The 14349-nt window shown below is 39.7% G+C and overlaps 1 protein-coding gene across 5 annotated transcripts in view; it reads right to left on the reverse strand.

Annotated features, from left to right (window-relative positions):
• Positions 1–8488, reverse strand: part of ARHGEF28 (Rho guanine nucleotide exchange factor 28) — a 127302-nt gene extending 118814 nt beyond the window's left edge. For all 5 annotated transcript variants that reach the window (XM_066989042.1, XM_066989040.1, XM_066989043.1 and 2 more), the window contains exon 1: positions 8269–8488. The gene's annotated coding sequence lies outside the window, so the exon portion shown is untranslated. The remainder of the gene's footprint in view (positions 1–8268) is intronic.
• Positions 8489–14349: the final 5861 nt, after the last annotated feature.

A 14349-nucleotide genomic window follows, 5' to 3' on the forward strand; every position in this document is an offset into this window, starting at 1 on the left:
ATGAGAAAAGCATATCAGAAGCAACTCCATGACTTTAAAACGGCAAGATTGGTTCAACAGCTACACACAAGCCTTCTTCCACTCACTGAAAGGGGCCACAAAAAAAGAGCCTGCCTTAAGAGGAGGCTGCCTCAGCTCAGATGTGGCCTTGTTTTTACAGCTGAACAGTTTCCAAAAACAACAGGGTTGTGCAGCACTTTGCTTGTTAATGCATAGGTACAGCCTGCTATGAGTCAGACAGGATTTGAGAAGTTCTCCTCCAATAAGCTGCAAAAATTAAATGCAGAGCTTCAATCAAAAACAAAAATCACACACACACACACACACACACTTCATTTAAACCATGAAGTTTGCTAATGCTCATCTCCCAGTGCTTGAGTGCTTGTCAATTCATCTATACTCACAAGTACCTACATTTTTGCAGTTTGACTTCAGTACAATTTCAAAAGAGAAATCACTGGCCACAAGCATTTAGTCAGAGAAAAAAATGAAAAAAGAAAAAAAAAAACCTTTCATATCACAAGAAAAAGGTCTCAGGGAAACCCTAATGCAACCAACCTAGTCAGCAGCTAGACACAGACAGAAGGGTTTCTTATATTCCAAGGCAGGAGAAGGAATCCTGGAGATGACTCCAAGGTGTCTCGCTTTAACAGACGGAGACAAAGCTCTGCAGTTTCCAGCATCAGCATCCTGAACGCTGCCTTAGGAAAAGCAGCATTGGAAGCACAGCTCTGTTTGCACAGAAGAACACAGATCTACAATAGAAACTAAAAAACCATAGCATTAAGTCTTCAAGGAGTATTTAAGGTGGAGCTTCTCGCAAGTGTCACATTACAGGACAGATGAAGCACATTGACTTCTGTCCCTGACCTGTCACCAACTCACAATTACTGCCACATACATCATTTAATGGTAGGCTGAAATGAGAGGGACATGCCAGCCAGATGTTTTTGCACCATTGCTCTATAATGGTATACAAAATCCCTTCACCTGCAGTGGTCCTCCCTCTTTCAAGGAGCACATCCAAACTAAACTCCACCATCTCCTCTGTAAGAAAATATAAACACAATCAAATCATTATGCCATGCCAACAGAACTTGACCTACTCTGGATTACTTCTGACATATGACTAGCTTGAGCTCTACAGCATCAATAGATCTATGTTATACCCTTCTCCTCTGCAAAGGATGAGGAAAGCAGGTATCTATCTAGCCTAGTCTCCATACTGTGCTGCAAGCATGCACGAAAAAGGCTTAATTTCACCATTCCTTTGAGGAATTACCATTATCACCTGTGCAATAAACTACTTTTTTATTGGCTAATACAAACACAACTCACAGGAGATATGATGCCATCCCAACTTTAGTTCCCTTCACCCTTCATTTATGTCACCCTGTGGATCATAGAATCGGAATATCCCAAGCTGGAAGGGATCCACCAGGATCGTTGAGTCCAACTCCTGGGTCCCCAAAGGAACACCCAAAAAATCAGACCATGTGTCTGACAGCATTGTCCAAACGCTTCTTGAACTCTGGCAGGCTCGGTGCTGTGACCACTGTGGATCCTCTGGGAGCTCAGTCATTCTGAAACACCAAGCTCCTAGCTCAGTATTGATCCTGAGTGGATAAACAGCCCAGAGATTTATGTCATTTGAGGCAATCAGTGTTCTCCTGTACAGCACTCAGAAAACATTGGATGCTGAACTCTGACTAGAACCACATAGAAATATGCTCAGTATTTTCAATGTGCGCTCCCCTGACAATCCAGCCTATAATGTTTTTTCCTAGAGACAAAAGCATCCCCAATGATGCCTTTTTTGCCTCCTGCAGAAGAACGAGTAACTGTCAACACCGAGCAGACAGTTCTGCTCTTCTCTCACTCTTCAGAGTGCTGGTTGTTTAAGAAAGGTTTCATACGAATGGCTCACGTCTTTCCTCTATCTGGGGCTTACTGTAACTTGGTTTGCTTGCTGGAAGCAGCTGGGAGTGGCAGGAAGAGGATGCACGTAGGGAGGAAATACTCAGCTCTGGCTACTGAGCTGCTCGTTTGCAATTTCCATTTCAGAGAGAGGGACTGAAGGGAATCCTGCCACTCACCTCATCCATACCTCCTCCAAGTGCAGCTCAGGTCCCCAAACTGCACTTTCGCCAGTAGCCAAGGACTATCACATAGACAACTGAGGAGGAATCCAACCCTGAGCAGCAAGCATGGACTCCATGTCAAGCTGGAAACAATGGATACACATCATTCCACAGAGCACAACCTCATCTGTTCCTCCAACATATGTGCTTCTGACACAGAAACTGGTGGGATGGGCACCTAACAGGCAAACAGCTCCAGTTTCAGGCATTGCCCACAAACATCAACCTCACACCTACTTCAGCAGGAAGCAGAATTCATCTACACAAACAAATACCTTTTTAGCTTCCAGGTTGATTCAGTTTAGTAGTAGATGTACTGGAAGTATTTGTTGTGGTGAGCATTTCAGCCAAGTAGAAGTAAGTATACAAGAAAGAACAAAAAAATCTTGAAAATAAAATGGTTTATCTTTTTTTTTTTTTTAATCTACATTGTCCATTAAATCTATTATCAAATGCTATTACTGGTCTCCTGACAAGCTCAAGTTTTATTGAAATGAACTTCAACAAGTTCTGTGGGTTTTATCAAAGTGCAAGATATATAAATAATCCCTCCTATACCTTTCTCTTGCTCTCACAATATCTAATTTATTGACTGCTAATCATGGGACTCTTACATCCTATTTCTTTCAACATCACAAATTTCAGCATTTTAAGGCATGGTTTCCCCAACTATCAAAACATGTTAAAAAGGCCAGAAGAAAATACCTGAAGTTTTTATTTTCCATCAGTATATTGACTTAACTGCATTTTAATGGAAAAGACTCCAGTTATCAAACTTCTCATTCTACATACACCAAAGAAATCGGATAAGGAAAAGCATTATCTGAACCTCGGTGGAAAGGCATTTCTGCCAGCTGACAAGGTGACCCTTCAGTCCTTCAGTTATTGCTATTTGATTGTCCTGGCACCTACTGTGTACCATCACTATTTTCCTGAACAGTAGATGACACCTGCTGATCCTACTGCAACCTGGCTTGCAACTCAGAATTTGACTTTCTCCTCTTTACTGCAAATGAAGCATTCAATGTTGGGAGAAAGATACAGAGGAAGTGACAACAGGACACATGCTCTGAAGGTTCTCTGTGATCCAGCACTGGTGTGGACTTCACTTAACTCAGGGCTCTCCTGCTGCCATGTAAGGCTCCATGGCTCAGTAGGTAGCATGGTTTGTGTAAGCATAGCAAAGTGCTATGAAGTACAAGCAGCAGTATTTCTTTCATATTTCTCTTCCATGTGCCTATTCAAAGATAACAAAACATAAAGTCTTTGGACACTTCTCCCTCTTTTCTCCTTTCAGACCATCATCCCACATTTCTGTGCCACAGAGCACTACTGATAATTCATGTATTGCAATGTAAGTGACTGCAGGTCAAATAAGCCTCCAGTAATACTTCATAGGTGGCTTGGAATTCAATTCTTCCTCTTTTTTCGTTTCCTTTTCTGTGTGTGTGTGTGTGTGATGCTCATATTTAAACCCATGTTTATGAACGCTGAGACTTACAGTCTTATTACTACCATCAAAACAAGCACATTAAACCTTGATTTCTGATCAAGTAGAGCAACAAGAAAGTAAGAGTGGATCCCACCCAGACCCCACTGGAAAGTAAGCAGGAATCCCTAGAATTATCATTCATGGTGCTTGAAAATGCATCATAATTTTCTAAGCAAAAAAGCCTCATGAATTGTAAAAAGTGCAAAAAGTCTAGCAGCACAAGCATTTTAAGAGGGCTTCCACCTAGCTATCTTCCTCTGCATGGCTGTGTTACACATCACCTATATCACTGTGTTACTGTTAAGCATAATTCATTAGTGCATAGGAGGTAGGTGCTCTATCAACCCAAAAAAACAGCCTCTAAGATGGATATGAATTATTTTACATACTGTGTTTGCACTTTTCATATCTTAATACTTTTCAAAAACAGTGCTACTCTAGTATGGTGCTCATGGAGCAGCTAGTTTCCATTAATAATGTTCATCCCACTGCTTCTTCTCAATAAATATGGCAACTGAACCAAACTATTTTTTGACTTACGGATTCCATCAGTTACATTATGTATACACAGGTAAAGGCTCACTCACTGCTTCTAAAGCACCAGGAAATGCACTGTACAGAGATCAGATGTAATTTAGTACAGAACATCATTTTATGTACAGATCCTTGCTCTGAACCTGGTTAAAAGACCTTGGAAGAATTAAAAGACAGGAAAAAAGTAGAAAGCTCAAACTGTACCCATGCTAAATGTAACACTACATTCCAAAATACAAATATTTGCACCTTTGCAGCCAAGTTTTTTGACTGATCTTCCATTCTTACACCTGACTTTCATGAAAATGTATAGCACGAGGAGGGTGGAGAGGAGACGAAGCAAAATCCTCAGCTAAAAACTTTGCAAGCATACTCTCTCTTAGTTCCTTTGAACACTATTCAAACTGAAAAGTAAAATGAACCCTTGCCTAATAAATTTATAATGAAGCTGCTTGCATTAATGTTGATTACTTCACCAAACATTAGTTGCTCTTGAAACATGTGAATAGAAGAAATGCAGCTAAACACCTTTTTAAATAGCTCTCTTTTCAACAATGGAGATGTAAAGAGTATTAAATCTTCCAAAGCTCATCTTACTTATGGCTACTGTACTCCACTCCTTCATAGAGAAAATATTTAAAGACTCTCCAAAAAACGTCACAACCTTTTACACTTTTAAGAATGATTTGGATTTTACAACAAAAACTACTCTAGAAAAGTGCCTCTCTGACAGCAGCTAGTTCCTGAAGTTGGCAAAGTTTATTCTTTATGCATTCCTGTATTAACATTCTTAATGTAGCATTTTCATTTCATCTAAAACCAAAACAGAGTTCTAGATTTTAGAAACCTTAGAAAACTTTGGTTATACATTACCAAAAGACAAAAAGAAAAACAAATGGGCCCTAAAATACAAAAACATAAAACCTGTTTGATACCATTGCCAGACATCTGTCTCACTTCCCTTACTCCTTTAATGCCAGTTTTGACATAGAAAATTGCTTTCTACTGATTTTGTTTTAATGGTTTTAGGGTTTATCACTCCCTAGGTTCTCTATTGTGAAGTCATAATACTAATTATATCATTAAAGGGTTTACACAGTGTAGTTATACTTGTACGGTTCACTTAGAAGGTAGCAGAAAAGTGGACCAGAAATGTTTGTTTTTACAAATGCCACCAAATCCGTGCCCCAACGCTACTATCAGCAATGCTTCATCATCAGTCACTCCTGGCCATCCACCGAAGTGCTAGAACTAACAAAGTTAGGGGACACATTGTGTGTACAATGATACTCCTGTAATTTCTCATCCACATTCATGAACAGCTAGAATTAACTGCCCTGAGAGCACTGCTTATTTAACTCAGGAACAGTCAGAGTACATCTCAGCCTGCTTTGGAGATACGAGACAGTCCCACTTTCTGATTATCCCAAGGGCAGCTGCAGAGCAGAATTCAAGGTTGTCTGGGTGACCTTACCTCTATATTTTCACATTTTCAAATATGTGGAGCACTCTGTAACACTGAACATTGGCAAACTGCTTATTTAAATGTATTTCCTGGAAACTATACAATTCTCTTCCCTTTGTCCAAACTGCAAATTGAAAGTGAAAGAGATCATTGCCTGAAAATCTTAATAGGTTTATTCAAATTCACAAGCTCTGCAGAAATATTTTTCCTTCTAAAATCTTACTTCTTCCTTCATCTTTCAAAGTGTGTAGGTGAAAGCCTGAAGCTCAAACGAACAAGTTCCACTCTCCTACCAATAACAGCTGCACATAAACCAAGAACACAATTTCATTTCCAAAGCTGACAGATTTAGCTGGGAAGTCTTCTCTCTGACTTCTCCAGAATACGGCCACATGCTGAGATGAGACATAAAACTGTCATGGTACAGCTCTGTGTTTACTGACTCTTTCCCAGCCAAATTTAGTCAGCATATTGTTGCACAGACCTTTCCAGCTGCTTCCCCTGCTAAATTAGCCTTATCTCCAGCAATCGAGGTACAATTTTCTTTACTTAGTCCATATCATAACTAGTGTGCAAACAATTCTGCTAGCAAAATTTATTCACATTATTATGTGGCTAAATGTGTTGCCTGTAGGTTGTGCAAAGCACAACAAAGTACAGCCATTAAAAAGAGAGAGGGAGGGAGAGAGAAATAAATTTTTGATGTCAACAGTCATTAGATATTCTGGTATTCAAAGAAGTGGCTGCACCCTTCAGAAGGGTGACTACCCCACTTCCCAGCTCTCCTTTAACCATTGAGGTAGTTTAGCAGGACCCACTTGCTAACAGCATCCATCTTAACGATGCAGAGCCTTTGAGATACAAGTCACACAGTTCAACTAGTCAGTAGGACATCAATTAAAAAGCTGTAATTTCTGAAAAATTTCAGCAAACGGCATTGAGGAAAAATCCAAAAAGCATTCCCAAGAGGTGACAAGATGCTCTAGATACAGTATATTGATGCAGTAATACTCAAGGTACTACAGAAGAGAACTCAGGCACTAACTTTCACTGTGATAAAACTTCTGCCTGCTGTTCTAGGTAGCGTGCTAGCATCTGAAACAGTTGTAGGAGGCACAGAGAATGTATGTACCTGCTCTAAGATTACCTTATCCCACCCAGTCTATAAACTGAAAATTAAGATGTTCAGGTGCCAACTGACTGACACAAGGACATGCAGAGATCTGGCTTTCAGCTGGCAAAGCCAAAAATTGGAACTGGATCTTCTGAGTCACCATATTAGTCATAGGCTGTCCTTCCTATATCCTGGTACAAATTCTTGTTCAACATGTTATTCAGATCAAAAGAACGGTGAGCCATTTTACACACCATACCCTTCCGAAGCAGCCACACAAAGGAACTATTCTTGGGGGGAAACAATAGGAACTTCTCCTGAATAACAGCAGCAGCTTCAGACCGAGAAAAAGAATACTCCTGTATGATATTACGTAACAAAATGTTGGCAGAAATGCCCAATTTACACGTCAACTGAGAAGACCAGATGAGTTTCCTGGTAGCTATTATTAACGTGATCACTTACTTTATTGCATTCAATATTCAGACATTGCTGTGAAAAAAAAGAAAAACACTAAACTACTGAGTCTTTTCACCAGATTTTGTCCTGACATTTTTTATACTAAATTTTCAGAACATAGTAGTTTTGCAACGATGTGGAAAAGTCCCTTTTAATCAAATGCCTCCTGAAGTCCTATTTCTGCAAAGCACAGCAGAGAGTAAACTATTTCTATAAAAGAAAAAGAAATAAAGTATGTCATCTGCTGGGCTTCTTATCACGTTTGAGTGTCTTATAACGATCTGTGGAAACTACATCCATTTTTGTATACCACCAAACGCAGATGTAGGAGTAAGTGCAAAAGAATGCAGAAGGTTTTCAGAGACTTCTTTTTTTTTCATAAGAGCCACCGTTCAGGTTGAAAATATATGCAGTTCTAAGCTGCACACACCAGTGCCATAGAACAAAAAAGACTGCATAAAAGCATTTCTAAATCTGTTTCTAGGAATGTTATTGTTAGAATAGCTTTTAATTCTTTTATTTAGTTAGTTAAAACAGTTTAAAAAAACTCCTTTGCTCCTGCTCAGAGAGGCTAAGGCTTTCACCTTTAAAACAAGACACCTCGTTAGGGACAAGAGCTGAGAAAAAACAGCGGCTCTGCAGGCAAAATAAGGAATAAACAGAAATATAGATATAGGTGTTATAGATGCAGTTATAGCTATTGATAGTATAGACATAGATGTTACAGATACAGTTATTGCTATGGATAATATAGGTGTTATAGATACAGTTATAGATATGGATATCGTTACGGATATAGCTTTGTATATAGTTACAGACACAGGCAGAGCTACAGATACAGTTAAAGTTAGCTATAGTTACGGGTATAAAAGCACCTCCGTCTGCCCCCCTGGGACTTCAGCAGCCCCCCCTTTCCCACGGCACCGTCCCGCGGCTCCGGCACCGCGTCCCGGCCGCCAAACGCCGTCGCACCGGGGGGCTGCCGGGGTTCGCCGCTCGGCAGGTGCCGCAGGGGGGCTGCCGGCCCCGTCCCAGGGCTGCTGCCCCCCCTTCTCGGCCTTACCTGCCCGCGGGGAGAGGGAAGGAAGCTCCGAGCAGGGAAGGGATGCCGATGCCGATGCCGGTGCCGGTGCCCAGCCGCGCCCCGCGCGCACCGCCCAGTCGGGGACGAGCCCTGCGCGGCCCCTGGGCGGCCCCTGGGCGGCTCTCGGAGCGCAGCGCTGCCCTCTGCCGGCCTCGGAGCCCCCAGGGGCCCTGGCCCGGCCCGTGGGACCCTGCCTCCCGCCCAGGGTTCGTGGTCTGAGCTGTGCTCGGAAAGGGGGCGGCGGCGCTGGCTCCCCGCTGCCTGCTCGCACAGCCCGGGCAGGGGCAGGATGGGGCGCGGAGTACCCCAGGCTTGGGCTGGGGGCAGGACCGGATCGCAGTTTTCTCGTGCAGCTTAATAATTAGTTCACGCAGGGGGACAGCGTACTGCCCGTGCAACAGCAGCAGTGTTGCACGGTGCTGTGGGGATGAAAAAAGTTCATGCAAGTGCTGTCAGTAATGCACGGGGAATTGTTTCGCTGTGAAGCATCAGTTATACAAGTCCTCCGAGAGTATCACCTAAGATGAAAGTGTGCTCTTGCCGTGCTTGTTTTATATCCTGTACTCTTTTTCCACACCCAGAGGGATAATTGCAGGTCCTGACTTCTGAACTCTCCTTGGCCAAAGGCAGCAATATGAGCACAAATATAAATCAAGCAATAAACAAACAAACAAAAAACAGCAATAACAAAAAAAAAAAGTGTCATGATCTGCTGTTCTTCAGAGGTAAGGAAAAAATAAATAAATAAAAGCTGGCATTTCAACAAGGAGTGGAGTAAAGGCTAAGAAAAGACAACAGTAGAAGATGGTTTGTTCCCCACGATTCACTGGGTATAGAGGGTAAGGACTCCTTTCAGAGGTCTAAAGAAAAAGTTTGACGTCAGATATGCAGTTCTACTCCTTGCTTCACTGCAGAGGGTGAAGCAAATAACCTACTTTCTCTCTCTTGTGCGCGCATACACACACACACACACGGAGTCTATCTCAGATCAACATTTCCATTAATTTGATTTCCATTTAAAACAAAAAACATTTAAAATGAGAATAGTAAACACATTAAACTATCAACACAGATTGGTACTGTAAAACAAACAAGCAAAAAAACATGCACAGGAAACAGCAACACAATTGAGGCTGACATCTTCCTAATCTGATGTTAGAAGGCTCACATGTTTCACGTTCAAATAAAAGAAAAGATGTACCCAGGCTGGTAAATACCGTGAAAGCTCCTAGTTAGCAGCACAAAATCACCACTAGACTCAAACTTCATAATAAAAAATTCAACTTTCTCATTATTATTTTTTTTGTCATTTTACCAGATGCCCTCATTGCAATTTTAGTTCTGTAATTCACTTTCATTCACCCATCTAAATGCATGATAGTCTCAGTAGGATTTTTTAAAAGGTAATATATTTGCTGCAACAGAGCATAGATAGCGAAGATAGCCCCCTGAAAGAGACAAAGCCGCCAGTAAAATCTGGCTCATCCCTGTGTTTTAGGGACTTTCACAGCTTTACACAGTCTGTTTCCATCTTTAAAACTTGAAAGTTTTCATTTCCTTGCTCCACGTAGTTTATCACGCAAAGTTCTGCTCAGAGTACAAGGAAGCAGGAGCTTTCTGTGATGCACCTATTAAAACAAATCCACTACTGAAATTGTAAAGGTGATACATCCACTGACTACAGGTTAGCGGTGTCTGGCAGCTAACTCACAGCACCTTTTCTCTACAGCCAGCCCCCAACATACTTTACTGGAAGCATCCAGCAAGCTATCCACCTGTATATTACCCAAGAACAGAAGACGAGAATAAGTGCATTTGCAGCAGCTGTAGACCCTTAGGATTTCAACTTCAAATTTTCCTCATTGAAAAAGTTACAAAAATAACTAGTTAAGTCTTGTAATTTATTTTACATAATTTGCAACACAGCCTCATGCTAAGATACCAGCCTAGATCTCAGTTCCAGAGGAATCCTCTTGTGGATTTCCATCATGCAAACAAGCATCTAGGTAAGTTTGTCGTGTGTACATATATAGGTATGCAATATGACAAGTAGGTTTTTCTTGACCGACTCGAATATCAAAGCAAGGAAAACACACACACTTCAGAGACTGTCTTTTGATTATACTGAGCACCCTGACGTCAGAGTGACAGCCATTGCCCAGGAGATGTACATCACTAACATTTACTCATTTCTTCTTGATGTGCAGACCTATTTCTGCTGCAGTAGTAAATGTGGAAAAGAAAAAAAAAAAAAAAAAAAAGGTCAGTATTATCTGCACTTTGTAGAATTAGTATTTGAAGACAACGGCCTGCTTGAGAACAGTGACAAAGGAAACAAACTGGCACATTGCAACATTTGAATAAATGTGGGCAAGGGTTTTTGGCTGTTTTGCAATTTAAGTTCAAGGTGAACTTTTTCATTTTGCTGTATCCCATCATAGAATAACGTTCTTAATGCTAGCATTTCTACATATCAGTTATTATATGGAGCTTAAAGCAAAAAAAAACTTCTTAAAGCCAAGAATCTTTGCCATTACTTATTAATTAATAAGAATGGAGATATTTAAATGAATGATGCCTAGAATTTAACACACATGCAACAAATAATGTTACAAAATGGAAAGCATAGTCAGAGAGGCAGTTTCTGGACCTTATTGTACCACAACTACTAAATAATATCCTTCTTCTGCCTCCCAAGTAACATAGCTTGGAGAAACTTCTCCATGTGAACTTCTGATATTGTAGTATGAATAAATTCTTACAGAAATAAGAAGAATGCTGAAATAATCCTCTCCTGTAGACTTGAAGAGGTGTTAGTTGTGGTACAGTAAGATCCAGAAAGCAAAGCTACTCAAAAATAAATAAAATAATAACAATCATAATAATAATTCATTTTACATGACCTATCTTCAGAGCATGTCACAGAAACTACAAACAGCTATCTAGGCAAGGATTAAGACCAAGACATACACTCAAATACTTTTACAACATAGTGTTCTTATACATCTCTCCCTTCATTTTTAAAGGGGATTTTAAATGAGAAATTTAAACCAAAAATTAAATAGGGGGCTTCTGTTTCTTTAGTGTTACTTCTCTTTCTCAAGTGTAAAATGTGTGAGATCTTACCTGAAAATTTGCTCTGCAGGTACAAAATTTGTGTTTTAAATACTGAAATGCAATATCCTATAAAATCCGATGTCGTTTTTTTCTGTTAAAACTTTTACTTGTTTTGCATTATTTCACTGGAGTGCATTACAGGCTCCAACCAAGGAATGCCATTGAAAGGTAGACGATGATTATCCAGGGCAACCAGAAACATTGCAACCGTAACCTGCACAAACTCTGAGCTCAAGCAGGCATGCAAATCTAAATCAAGTATTTGGCAAGAATTGCCAGTGTTACACAAGCATCATTAGAGCCATTTAAACCTTTTGATTGTTTTTAGATGCAGAAACATGAAAGAGTCTGATTAAGGATGGCTATTTGCTGGCAACACCAATGTCAAATTCACCATCCAGATGTGCTTCTGCAATCTGCAAGAGGTTGCTCCCTCTGTGCAGGGTCAAAAGATATTTTCGGAATCTATGAAGAGGTGAGTTTTATTTTAAGTATGATACGTCTCAAGCCTGCTTTAATGCGCTTAAAATTTTTCCTGACACATTCCTGTCTTTTCTGCTCTTAGTGAACTCAAGAGATTTCAAACCTAGATTTCAAAATCTCTGGCTGAAGGTTAAAATATTAGACAGTATAGATAAAGCTATTCTGCGTCAAAACCCTAGAATCTAAATGTGCAATTTGCTGCTTATAGTTGCACGTACATGGTCTGATTTACATTGTCTCAACTCCAGAATTCCATCAGTGAGTCAGCAAGAGTGACTTCCCTGTAAACTGCAACCTATTTAATTTGAGGAGGGCTGGAATAAGCACGTACCCTGGGACAGTAGCAGAAATAAATAAAAACCCTTCTATGACAGCTCACGCAATTGATCATGGAGGAATGCAACCTGGTACATACAGAGCAAGAATATTCTCATCTTCATTTATATCCAGCTCCTCACGCCTACAGCATTAAACATTCAGAATTTGCTTGCTTTACTAGTCACTTCAATACTACACTTCCTGCAGCTTTACTCTTCCCCCTTCACATTTTACTGTTTCCTGTGTCAAATTCATTATGGATTGTATAGCATCCTTTTAGCAACCACCACTACCAATGGATCTTCACAGACAATATGCTGAGCATCATTCAGCCCCTTCTACTACGGGCTATTGCTGCAGAATGCCAACAGGTTCCTTATTAGTAGTAATATGCCTTATTTTGACTCCTCTGTAATTTAACTGCGTAGGTACTGAGAAAAAAAAAAACATACAGCTTCATGGGATAAAAAAAACTATTAGAGGAAAAAAAAATCAGTATTTTTTCATAACAAACAGGGTCACAAACAACAGACAAGTTTGACAAGCAGACTAGCTTTCACCCGAACAAATACTAGCCTTCAACACAAAGGCAGTGAATCCAGAACTCATGATACAACTTCTACTTAAGGAACAAAAATCAGTTTGCCTTTTTGTTAAAAATCTTCAAAACTTGATTTTAGTAGCCTTCTTAGAAATGAAGATCTTAAAATACCATATTTTTCCACCTTTTGATCAGATTTCTCTTTGTGTAAATGATACCTTGGCAAGCTCATTGGACAGAATAACATGAACGGGAAACCTCATAATTAATCATATTACTGTAAGATCAAACTAATCTACTATTTTAATGCAACTCCTTCCCATGCTGCTGCAAGCCGCACATCAAACTTCAAGGCAGTACAATGAATGCATAATTCAGATAGGAAGATCATCAATAAGAATTTAGACAATGATGTCAAGGGCTGTGGTCCTCAAGTCATGGAACATGGCTGTTGAGAGAAACATCCACCTTCAACAGGTACTACTGAAGAGTTGTGGAAGGAGGAGGCTCCAGGAAGAGCTTCTCACTCCAGAACCTTTATATTAAGTCTTCTAAAAGATACTACCTGATTAAGTCACACAATTAAAAGTAAGATTTCCTAAAAGACAAAAGAAAGTTCAACTCTATTAGCAGCAATAGGATAAAAAATAGTAAAGTAAGCACTGAGAAAATGAAAAAGCATTGAGAAATGTTTGAAGTTTGCAAGAACATGTTCCTCACGATTACCCATTATTATCTTAAGTCTTCAAAGTATAACTAGCAAATCCCAGTAGCCAGGAAGATATATTGGTCACATATTGATTTCACAGCAGAGCAGGTACTATTCCACATTTTTCAAGTCAAAGACAGTAAGATTTTAGGTAAAACTCAGAAAATGTTACCTGAATGTACTTAAAACTTGGAAAAAATTTCCAAGTTATACTGATAAACATCATTCACTGCCAACTGCCAGACATGTACAAATTCCTTTTGAGGGAAATTCTTATGGTATCCCAGTAAGTTTCAGCCCCAGGTGAAAACACAAAAACAGACCACAAATGAACTTTTACCAAACTGTCATCCTAAATGTGAGTGGCCTTTGGTACACCTTTCTTTCTAAAGTATACGATCTTACTTCAGCTTCACTTGAAGTTTAAAAAGCAAACAAACAAACAAACAAAAACCAACTACCCCATCATTCTAATACAAAATTTGTGTGAATGTAGCACTTAGGGACATGTTTTACTACTGGAACTGGTAGCGTTAGGCGATGGTTGGACTTGATGAAAAAGGGTCTTCTCCAACCTGAGTGATTCTATGATTTTATTCTATAAAAAAATTAGACTCTACTGTATAACAACAGTGATAGAATTAAGAAAAATCTCTTGGATTATATGTACCTGATGATTTCCTCATTGGTGTACAATTTATTTACTTACTACGTTAATTTATTTTGAATTCATGTCCCCTTAGATGCAAGGATTATCTTTTTTCTTGAGAATTGGAAGTCATAAACATACATCACTCTTCAAAAAAAGAAACGAGTTTTTCCAGTAATATAGAAGCATATTTCTTCTACCGTACAAAAAAACACCTACATGTACTAGTTCTTTTTATTTTGA

The sequence above is a fragment of the Anser cygnoides genome, chromosome Z, assembly GCF_040182565.1.
Source record: "Anser cygnoides isolate HZ-2024a breed goose chromosome Z, Taihu_goose_T2T_genome, whole genome shotgun sequence".
In the NCBI taxonomy this organism is placed as follows: Eukaryota; Metazoa; Chordata; class Aves; order Anseriformes; family Anatidae; genus Anser; species Anser cygnoides.